A 9,609-nucleotide genomic window follows, 5' to 3' on the forward strand; every position below is an offset into this window, starting at 1 on the left:
CATTTGGGAGAGCTGGTCAACTGCTAAATGAGGGGGGGGGGGTCTTCTGGGGGTTTAATATGTTGGCTATGCTAAAAATTGGAATAAAACATTTAAAAAGATGGCAGGCAGTTTTTTTTTTTTTATTAAATAGATTTAGAGTACCCAATTCATTTTTTCCAAATTAAGGGGCAATTTAACGTGGCCAATCCACCTAACCTGCACATCTTTGGGTTGTGGGGGCGAAACCCACGCAGACACAGGGAGAATGTGCAAACTCCACACAGACAGTGATCCAGAGCCGGGATCGAACCTGGGACCTCAGCGCCGTGAGGCAACAGGGCTAACCCACTGCGCCACCGTGCCGCCTGCAGGCAGTTTTTTTTCTTTTTAAAAAAAAATCATTTACGGGATGTGGGCATCATTGGTTAGGCTGGTGTTTATTGCCCATCCCTAGTTGCCCTGCAGAAGGTGATGTTGAGCTGCCTTCTTGAACCACTGCAATTCATGTGGTGTAGGTACATCCTGTTAAGGTGGGAGTTCCAGGTTTTTGACCCAATAACAGTGAAAGAACGGAGACATATTTCCAAGTCAGGGTGGTGAGTGACTTGGGAGGGGAACCTCCAGATGGTGGGGTTCCCAGGTCTCTGCTGCTCTGGTCCTTCTAGATGGTAGTGGTTGTGGGTTTTGAAGGTGCTGTCTTAAGGAACCTTGGTGAGTTACTGCAGCGCATCTTGTAGATGGTACACATGGCTGACACTGTGCGTTAGCGGTGGAGGGTTTGAATATTTGTGGAAGGGGGAAGCACTGCATAGCGTTGAGCTTTTTGAGTGTTGCTGGAGCTGCACTCATCCAGGCCAAGTGGAGAGTATTTCATTACACTCCTGACTTGTGCGTTGTAGATGGTGGGCAGAATATGAAATTGCCAACAAAGCCAATGGATTGAAAACATTTTAACGTTCAGTAAAGGAGAACCAAAACATTGAGAAAATAAAGTAAACTAGTAAGGAACATGTAAAAGCTTCTACAGGTATGCAAAAAGGAAAAGGCTAGTAAAGACAAATTTGGGTCCATTACAGGCAGATAATGGAGAATTTATAAATGGAGAGCAATAAGGAAATGGCCAAGAAACTAAACAAATACTGTGCGTCTGTCTTAATGGAGGAAGATACAAAAAAGCTCCCCAAGGAAGTGAGATTGAGGATCTGAAAGAAATATTAGTAAAAACAAAGTAGTGCCAGAGGATGTTACTAGCTGGATAGATAAAGGGGAACCAGTGGATGTGATGCATTAAGATTTTCAGAGGTCTTTTGCCAAGGTCCCACACAGGGGGTTAGCAAACAATATTAGAACACATGGGATTGGGGGCAATATACTGGTATGGATTGCAAATTGGTTAACGAAGACAAAACAGAGTGGGAATAAATAAGTCATTCTTGGGTTGGCGGATTGTGGAGTGGAACACCACAAGGATCAGTACTTGGGGCCCCAGCTATTCACAATCTATATAAATGGGGACAAAATATAATATTTCCACGTTAGCTGACGACACAAAACTAGCTAGGAATGAGAGTTGTGAGGAGGATACAAAGAGGCTTTAAGGAGATTTACACAGACTAAGAGGCAGATGGAATATAATGTGAAAAAATGTGAAGTTACCTCCTTTGGTAGGAAAAACAAATGTAAAGCATTCCTTAAATGGAGAGAGATTGGGAAGTGTCGATAGCCAAAGAGTCCTGGGTGTCCTTATTCATGAGGCACGGCTAATGAATTGAGTATAGCAATAAGAAAATCTTGCTGCAGTTATATAAGGCCTTGGGCGAGACCAAGCCTGGGGAATAGGGTGCGCGCAGTTTTGGTCTCCTTACTATAGGTTGCAACAGAGGGGAGTGCAATGAAGGTTCACCAGGCTAATCCCTGGGATGGCAGAATTGCTCTAAGAGGAGGAGAGTGGGTTGGTATTCCCTAAAAGCTTAGAAAAATGAGGTGATCTCATTGAAGTGTCCAAATTTCTTACATGGCTCAAGAGGATAGATGCAGGAAGGATATTTCCCCCGGTTTAACGGTGTTGGGGGGGGGGGGGGGGGGGGGGAAGAGAATATTGGCGTCAAGGGATTTGGGGATAGTGCGGGAAGATAACATTGATGTAGAAAATCGGCCATAGTCTAGTTAAATGGAGGAGCTGGCTCAAGGGGCCAAATGGCATACTCCCATGTTCCTACTCAGCAGTTAGGGGCGAGAATCTGGGGTGCCACTCACATGGTCACTGAGTGGACCTAGACAGGGAAGAAAAAAGCTCAGACAGATCTCATGCAAACACCATCAGCTGGGCACTCTCTTCAACTTAAAGAAAGACACATTTCTAAAGCACCTTTCACAACATCAGTACATCCCAAAGTGCTTTACAGCCAATTATGTACTTTTTGAATTGCAGCCAGTCAGTCATCAATGCAGCAGCTAATTTGGGCACAGCAAGGCTCCATAAATAGAAACACACAAAAGACCAGATGTGTCTTTTCGGGTTGCTACTGGTTGAATGTTGACTGGAACACTCTCCTCCTTCCACAGGTTTAACACCTCCTCTGAAAGAGCAGTTGTTTGGCCAGCCAATATTCAATTTGAATCAACCCCCTCCTCCATCTCTGCACCAAAACACATCCTGGTATTCTCAAGCCTCTACGATTCTGTAACCAACCAGTGCAGAAGAGTGACCCCGACCTTCTCCCACCCTGCTCAGAGTAACGTAACTGAACTTATTGGATGGAAGCCAGTTACACCTTCTAGAAAAGACAGGATCAGGCTCAGCTGTGATGCTCTTAGCAGTCAAATTGCCTGCCCATAAAATTGCATTGTTACATAATCTTAAACATTGCAAGCAAATCAAGACATTCAAGACACCCCTTCTCATAGAATCCCTACAGTGCAAAAATAGGGCATTTGGACCACCCAGACTGCACCAACCCTTTAAAAGACCACCCTACCTAGCCCCAATTTCCTGCCCTGTTCCTGCAACCCCACCCTAAGGGACAATTTTAGCATGACCAATCCACCTAACCTGCACATCTTTGGACTGTGGGAGGAAATTGGAGCACCCGTTAGAAACCCACGCAGACACAGGGAAAAGTGTACAAACTTCACAGTCACCAGAGGTCGGAATCGAACACAGGTGCTATGAGGCTGCTGTGCTAACCACTGCGTTACCATGCTGCCTGAAGCAGAAATAACCAAGAAAAAAGGCAAGTCATTAGAGGGTGGGGAGGGTATACTAATAGGCAGGCAGCACCATGGAGTATGGCCAAAAGGTCTGTCGCCACGTGGTAGAGTGGAAGGGATGGGTTATAGAGCCAACAATTCAGGTACTGGGTGGGGACACCGTTGCAGACTCACCAGATTATCTCGCTGCAGATGACTAAAGAGCTGCTCCGCCCTATAGCCAACAATATAGACAAAGAGAAAAACAAATAGTTGCATAAAAGAACAGGCACTGAAGGCTGGGCTGCAGAATCTGGCCAGACAGTCTGGCTAGAAGCAGTTTAAATTCTGCCTCGCCATATCCTGACAAGACACATTTTGAGAATGCCACTTCATTTGAAAACTGCTCACCTACTGCCTGCAATATCAGAGCTGCCAGCTTTCGAAGCAGACATTAAACTGAACACCCCCTGCTCTCTTTGGTGGACGTCCAAGGTTCCACATCATTGTTATCCGTGGTATCAATATTTACCCCTCAATCAACATCATAAAAAAAACAGATTATCTGGTCATAATCAGATGCTGTTCAAAGATCTTGCTGTGCACAATTTGGTTGCTGCAAGGATTTTGCGATATCCAGAGGTTGTTGAAGGCAATAAATAAATTCAAACCTCTCACATTTCACCACAAAAAAAGTGTGTTAATATGTAGTCGTGTTCGACAAGCACAGGCAAAACACACGGTGAAGATTCAAAAAGTTTCACCCAACAAGCAAATCAAAACAGAAGTTTACACCTCAGAAGACACGGAGATGAAATGCTATTGAAAATGGCTTCATTGGGCAGAACGGTGGCAGAGTGTTCAGCACTGGGACTACGGTGCCGAGGACCCGGGTTTGAATCCCGGCCACGGGTCACTGTCCGTGTGGAGTTTTCACATTCACCCCCAGAACCCAAAGTTGTACAGGGTAGGTGGGTTTGGCCACGCTAAATTGGGGAAAAAAATTATTGGGTACTCTAAATTTATTTTAAAAAAGAAAATGGTTTCATGATTCAATGGCAGAGCAGACTCAATGGACTGAATTCTGCCCGTGTCTTATGGCACAGCAGCCATTCAGCCCATCATATGTGCTAGCTCTTTTGAAAGTGCTATTAATTAGACATACTCCCTGCAACTTTTGTAACAAACATTTCAGGCTTTTCTTATGTTTAAAAAAAAAAATTAACCTGGTGTCCAACTGACAATGTCATCACTATGGCAACAGCTGCATCTGTTCCATTATCAGCTGTACGTTACCAGAGTGCAATAACCTGCACGGGACCCATCCAGCTGGGGATGATTGTTTCCCCGTGCTCACTGGACTGAGTTAACCCAGCACTAATCTAAAGGGGGGGGGGGTTTAAAACCGAGCGAGGCATAACCAGGCCTTGTGTAAATTACGCTGTTGCTAAATAAACATCTTTCTTTGAACTCATTGGACTCCTCTCACCCTTCACTAAAGGGAAGCATATATGCACTCTGGACCGAATCGGTCGCACACAAGGTGGCTCCTGCTTGGCAGTATTGGTCCTTTCTGCCCATCGAATGGGTGATTTGTGGATAAAGTGGGAGGAGAGTGGAGGGCGTCCAAGGAACGACGATCCAAGAGGTGGAAAGAGTGAGTGGATCGTGTTATTGGAGGCGGAGATGGCAATTCTGGATGATGCCTGTAAGGGTGGATGACCAGGAGAATCAGTCTCGGTGACAGAATCAACGTATCATGGGCCTGCTGGAGGGAACGAGTGTCAAGGGCTACATCACAAAGATGTTTGAGAAGTTGATGTGGGTTGTGGTGGGTAGCCAGAGTGGTGGTGGGTGGGGGGGGGGGGGGGTGGGGGGGGGAGAATGGTGACGCAGTTGGGTTGGTGGTTGAGTTTGGGCAAGGACGGAGGGGGAGGCCATTTTGGAGGAGCCAGGTTAGCGAGGGGACGGATGTTTGGGCGGGGTTTTAGTTAGGGGATGATGGCGGACCTTAGCAAAGGGAGAGGGCAGAAACCTCCGGTGAGGCTTCTACATGGAACATATGTGGGTTAAATGGTCCGATTAAACAGTGCTGGATGTTTGCACACCTAGAATCGGAGGGCAGCTGTGATTTTCCGATAGGAAATGCATCTACAGGTGAAGGACCACATGTGGCTATGGAAGCATTGGATGGGGCAAACGTTCCACTTGGGGAACGAAGTAGAGGGTGGTTGTGTTCCGTTCATTAAAAAGACAGCGTTTATGGTGGCCAGCAAGGTGTGGAGCCGGCGGGCAGTAGGTTTGTGATGGCGAGTGGGGTATTAGCGGAGGCCTTAGTGAATGTGCATGTCCCCAACTGACATAATGTGGACTTTATGAAGAATCGGTTAGTGTCCTGGAGGGGGAAGCAATGTGGCCTCCTCTTGTGAGGAAGAGCCTTATACAGTTTAAGGTGGAACGCAAGATTCACATGACTTGGACCCGGATGAGTGGCTTTTTCCAGGACTAGAGGGTGTGGGAGGTATACTCCAGTGTCGATTTGTTTCTGGTGGGTGAGGCGGCTCTGTCAGGAGTTGTGGGGGCATTAAGCAGGAAGAGTGATTTCAGACCATGCACCACATTATTTGGATGTGAGGTTTTGGACAGGGCAGGCACAGATACCGGGGTGGAGGTTCGATTTGCCACTTTTGGCAGATAAAAGGTTTTGTGACAAGGTGGCATTGCCGATTAAGAACTACGTGAAGCTCAATCATCGGTTGACAACAGGGAAGGTGGCGGGCCAGCTATGTCGGCTAAGGGGGGGGTACACCATGAGTATGGAGAGAAAGCTAGTCGCCTGCTAGCCCATCAGGTGCGGTTTGGGGGGGGGGGGGGGGGGGGTGCCAAAAGGCAGACATGGGATGAGACTGTTCTTGGATGGGTTGGCTTTGGCAAGGTGATTGGAGGGGTGCAAGCCAGATGTGGTCTTGCAGGACCAGACTGGATTTGTGAAGGGGCGGCAGCTGTTTTGTAATCTCAGGAGTTTACAGAATGCGGTTATGACCCCTTCGCAGTGAAGAGTGCCAGAGGTGACCATATCTATGGACATGGAGAAGGCCTCTGATCGAGTGGAGTGGCGGTACTTGTTTGAGATCCTTGGGAGGTGTGGGCATTGCTTGGGTCCGGCTATTGAACGCGTTCCCCATGGTGAGCGAGGACGAATGAGACGAATTTGGGGTATTTTAGGCTGTCAAGGGGACGACAGGAATGCCTGTTGTTGGAAAGAGACCTGTTTGTAGACGGCAAGTTTGCAGGGTTGGGGGAAGTGCGAGAGAGATTAGAGTTACCGAGGGGGAGGAGTTTAGAGACTGACAAATATGGAACTCGCTACCACAGGGAGTCAAGGTGAATAGCATCGATACATTAAAGGGGGATTGGATAAACACAAAGCAGAAAGGAATAGAAGGATATGGTGATGGGGGTGAGATGAAGTCGGGGATTGGAAGAGGTTCACACATTTCAAACACTGGAATGGACCAGCCGGGCCGAAGGGCCTCGCTCATAAACACTTTTAAGTCCATTGTCAGACATACACAGGCCAGTTAAAACAGGAAACCTTCAGAGCCACAGTTCAGCAGCTCAGACAGGAGGTCCAGACATGCCCCTGTGGCCCAGAGAGCTTGGAGCAAGGTGTCCACTGTCAACTGCATTTTGAGCAGACCTCAAATTAATATGCAAACACGAGCTGGGAAGAGAATATAGGATGCTGCAGGCGAGGAGGTAGGGTTAAATTCAGTTAGAGCATGTAGAATGACAACGCAGCATGGGTTTAATTGCAGTTCAGCCTCTCACCTTGCCCCACACTGGAGCTATATAACCAATTAGCTCTCTCCCTCTAATGGAGAGAAATGCCTATGGTCCAGTCTAGACTACAACAAATTACCGTTGAAGCAATGACGTCAACTCTGTGGGGAGCACTCTGCTGAGTCAGAATGTGGTGGGTCCAAATCCTACTCCAGAGATTCATCCCTCAATAAACATCACGAGTATAAATTATCTTGGCATTGCATTACAAAATTGCACAATGAATGGCCATCAACCTGGAATCTCTCTGCACAGATGCTCAGATCTGCTGAGCATTTCCAAATGACTTTTTTTTTTGTTGTTCTTGCATTCCTCACTTCCTGGTCAGAAAGAAAAGCGGAGCTTTCAAACACCCTTGCAATTAATCTCATGATTTAGCTAGGTCAAATGGGCACCTCACAAAACTAGAGGTCAGCTGATTTATAATCAAGACGAGAAGTTAAAATCAACACTCTTGCTCCTCTTTCGCTTTCCCCCCCTCCCCCCACTTAGGAGACATTTTGAGTGAACTCCTGCTGATAAGCCCTGGAGAAATCGGAGGTTGTGAATCAAACAGCTTCAAGTAACACACCAAGGAAACACAGGCATCATCTGAAATATGACTGCCAAAAATCAACTGCTCCTGCACAACAAGAAAAAATTCTCAGTTTTAAACAAATAAACCCCACATTAGCTCAAAGTACTTGATGTAAAAGTCCAGTGAGCAAGTCTTATCTGGTTGGTACTCAGATCTTTCCATTTAGGGTGATGTTAAAAAGTGAAATAAACAGGCAGAAGGAAGAGTGAATTTTATATTTAAAGTTACAGGATGATTTGCATGGAAATCACCGACAAAATAGCAGAAACGCATGTCAGAAATGCACTTGTCACCCTGCATTTTGCACTGGGGTTATTGTGCCAACCAATCAAATGCCAAACCCACCTGCAACCCAGAAACATCGACTGTGACCAACTGGGCATCAGTGGCAAAGCTGTTTCTGGAGGCACTTGGAAGAGCCCTCCTGGGTCACTGTCTAGGTGAAGTTTGCACATTCTCCATGTTTGCATGGGTCTCACCTCCACAATCCAAAGCTGTGCAGGGTAGGTGAATTGGCCACACTAAATTGCCCCTGAATTGGGTACTTTAAATTTCAAAAGAGCCCAAGAATTTCAAAGATTGGCAATCCTCTGGTGAAGAAAATTTCTCTTATCTCCGTTCCAAGTGGCATATCTCTTGTCCTGAAACAAGCCCCACCCTAGTTCTAGACTCTGAAGCCAAGGAGGAGCAGCCAATCAGCATCTCAAAGTGGACCTTCCTGACCCAAAGCTGTTCCAGTACAGCTGCAACACTGGCATCTACCCGGCAATGTAGAGGTTGTCCAGGTTATGTCTTGTAAACAAAAAGCAGGACAAATGTAACCCAGTGAATTACAACCCCATCAGTCTACACAATCAGTAAGTGATGGATGGTCATTAACAGTGCTTTCAAGCATCACCTGCTCATCCATAAATGTTCACGGACGCTCAGTTTGGGTTCCGCCAGGGCCACGCCATTCCTGACTTCATTACAGCCTTAGTTCAAACATGGAGAGAAGAGCGGAACTCCAGAGGTTGAGATGACAAAATATGGCCTCAAGGAGCCCGAGCAAAACTGGAATCAATGGGAATCAGGGGGAAACTGTGTTGGTTGGAGCCAAATCTGGCACAAAGGAAGATAGTTGTGGTGGTTGGAGGTCAATCATCTCAGTCCCAGGACATCACTGCAGGAATTCCTCCGGTAGCGTCTAGACCCAATCATCTTCAGCTGCTTCATCAATGACTTCCCGTTCATCATACGGTCAGAAGTGGGGACGTGCACTAATGACTGCACAATATTCATCACCATTCGTGACTCCTCAGATACTGAAGCAGTCCATGTCCAAATGCAGCAAGAGTTGGACAATATCCAGACTTGGGCGGACAAGTGGCAACTAAGATTAGCTCCACACAAGTGGCAGGCAATAACCATTTCCAAAAAGAGAGAATCAAACCATCACCCCATGACATTCAATGGTATTACTGAATCCCCCTCTCTCAACATCCTGGGGATTACCATGGGAGTCGAAACTGAACTGGTCGAGCCATAAATACTGAGGCTAGGAATTCTACAGCAAGTAACTCACCTCCTGCCTCCCTAAAGCCTGTCCACCATCTACAAGGCAGAAGTCAGGAGTGTGATGGAATACTCTCCACTTGCCTGGATGACCATATACCATAAGATATAGCAGATTGAGGCCATTTGGCCCACGGGCAGCTCCTCTTTTCAATCATGGCTCCCCCTCTTCCCCCCCCCCTCCAATCATGGCTCCTCCTCTTTCCCCCCCCCCTCCAATCATGGCTCTTCCTCTCCCCCCCCCCCCCCAAAAAAATCATGGCACCCCTCCCCCTCCAAAGGCCAGCACATCCTTCCTTGGATACGGGGCCCAAAACAGCTCACAATATTCCATGATGAGTGGAGCTCCAACAACGCCAACCAGGCGAAAGCAACCCTCTTGATTGGCAACCCATCCACAAACTCCCTCCACTGCCAACACCGTGTACCAACTAGAAGATGCACGACCAGGACTCACCAAGGCA

The sequence above is a fragment of the Scyliorhinus torazame genome, chromosome X, assembly GCF_047496885.1.
Source record: "Scyliorhinus torazame isolate Kashiwa2021f chromosome X, sScyTor2.1, whole genome shotgun sequence".
In the NCBI taxonomy this organism is placed as follows: domain Eukaryota; kingdom Metazoa; phylum Chordata; class Chondrichthyes; order Carcharhiniformes; family Scyliorhinidae; genus Scyliorhinus; species Scyliorhinus torazame.